Source organism: Mercenaria mercenaria, unplaced genomic scaffold (assembly GCF_021730395.1).
Source record: "Mercenaria mercenaria strain notata unplaced genomic scaffold, MADL_Memer_1 contig_611, whole genome shotgun sequence".
Taxonomy (NCBI): Eukaryota; Metazoa; Mollusca; class Bivalvia; order Venerida; family Veneridae; genus Mercenaria; species Mercenaria mercenaria.
Window position 1 is genome coordinate 2,399 of NW_026463495.1, and position 2,373 is coordinate 4,771.

General features: G+C 34.1%; 1 pseudogene; it reads right to left on the minus strand.

Annotated features, from left to right (window-relative positions):
• Positions 1–203: 203 nt before the first annotated feature.
• Positions 204–2,105, minus strand: LOC123560451 (nociceptin receptor-like; annotated as a pseudogene).
• Positions 2,106–2,373: the final 268 nt, after the last annotated feature.

The window sequence follows — 2,373 nt, forward strand, 5'->3', positions numbered from 1 at the left end:
ATGCCGACTCCCAAAAAGGATGCGCCAGATCTCGTTCACGAAAGTGTAAATGTTATGTTATGAATATGCTATTCAAGGGATAATATATAATTATCATTTGTTGTTGTAGACATATGCTTTACTGTAGCAAAATGAAATAAATCTAGTAACAAACTCTACTTTGTATTGATTTCCATGGTACTTGATCTTTTTCAGGGGTTTGAATCAAAACCACTAACCTATAAATTACACAAATCTATACACAATTTTACTGTACAATTTACTTATTAAACTGACCGATAAAAAGCTCTTTTATTAAACTCTTCAACAAAATGTGTATTGAATAATATTTTTGGTACAATGTTTCTAGTATTTTCTTGTAATAATTAAGAGTTTATAGTATACAACAGAACATGTAGAAATCGAACTCAGGCAATACACATTGATTGTTATATTTCAACAAGTGTTAGCAATTTTCAAGATTCACGTTAAAGAAAAGTGTTATTGATAAATGATGAATCGCCAAACATTATTCAAATAAATGTTGCAGACGTTCTAAAAGTCGCCACGTATTCTAACTTCTCACAAATGTCAGTAGCATTAAATCTGATGTCAAATATATCTTCGATGTAGTTCCTTGGAATCTTATGGTACGACCAGGGTTGAAGTTTTTCACATACTTCTACGTGCAGAACGTAGTTTTGGCAAAGTATTGATGTAACAACCGGATATATTGTTTTCTTTTATGAACGAAACATAGATAATAACCCCAAGTTAGTGACAATGTTTTGCAATATGACGAAAACCATGTACATTGCGCCTAAACAATTTAAACAAATGTTTCTTGTAAAGTAAGAGCAGAATTTCCTTCATACTCGGTGTTGCTTACAGGAGCCACAGGTTTGCTTTCATGTGTAGATACACGTCCATTCACCGACTTTGTATATGTACTTAATAATCTATCACGCTCAGATCTTTTGCTATGTACAGACGTAATTCCAAATATTTTACAAAATGTCCCTCGAAACTGTTGGCTCATGGTACAGTACAGAACAAAGTTTAAATGCGGAATTAGCCAGCCAACAATGGAGTCCGTTATTTCGCGTATTCCTTTAACAATACTGTCTTCTTCCACGTAACCAAATCCGAAGAACATGGACATAACTGCATCAGTGTAATACACACAAGAAAGACAATTATTATTATTATCATAATCAGAGTGATTCGTTTCTGCCAGGAGACTCTTACCTTTTATACGCTCACGTTTCAGTTCGTTTATGATTCTGGCATTTAGAATAATTAGAACCACTAATGGAACTATTGAACGAAAGGAATTTTGAATCCAAGTGTATGGTTTCATGAAAACCTGGTTGTTGCCAATATGCGTGGGCTGCACCACATAACACGTCAAGTTGTAAATATGATCTGTTACAAAAACCGCATGATATCGCATAGCAGAGGGAATTGTTATAATACTCATTGTAATAAAGACAAAGATAGATATATTTCGTGCTCTTGGTATAGTGCAGATTGACTTAGCGCGTGTTGGATGACACACTGAAATATATCGTTCTACTGCAATAGACACTGTAAGCCATGCTGTTACACAAACTGCGAAGTTGAAAATGTAGTGCGCGTAGGGATATAAATTCGCCATAATCATTCCAGCGTTTGCAGCTTCTGTGTGCTTCATTAGTATCAAGATAAAATAAAAGAGGTCGTTAATCAATTTGACAGTATCTGATATAGCCAGTGCCGACAAATAAACATTTGTAGATGTTGCCATATCTTTGTGAAATAACACAATTAAGGACAATATGTTTCCAACAATTCCAGGAAAGCATAATGCAGGGTATATGATTAGTCCAGTTATGAATTGCGCTGTGTCATAAAACGCTGCAGCAGAATCATTTTGATAACACAAACGTTCCGTGGTATTCATCTTGTTGTAATTAGAAAATTTATCAATGATGTTAAAAGATGTTAGTCCGAATGCCGGTCCATTTAATGTTTCATCTATGAATATGCTGCATTAGCGGTTCTGGTTGGAAAAAGAGAAACTACCGTGCTCGACACCTGTTTCATCGTCACTTTATATGAGAAGTTATATATCACTGCGTCTGTAATCTTTTACTACGTTTAGTTTGGTCTTCAATTCAAATCTGAAACAAGAAAATGTTTTATGTGTTTTAAGAAAATTAATATAAAAATGAAACAAAATTAATCCCTTGGGAAAGACAAAAATATCTACCGGCAATTAATTACTTTTCTTGTTAGGTGGACAAAATGAGTTTCAGTGAATCTTTTTCTATGCGTCTTTTTCTATGCGACAGGATAACAAAGATAAATTCGGCCATATTTGGATAGAAACGTACATCTTTTAGAACTGCCGGA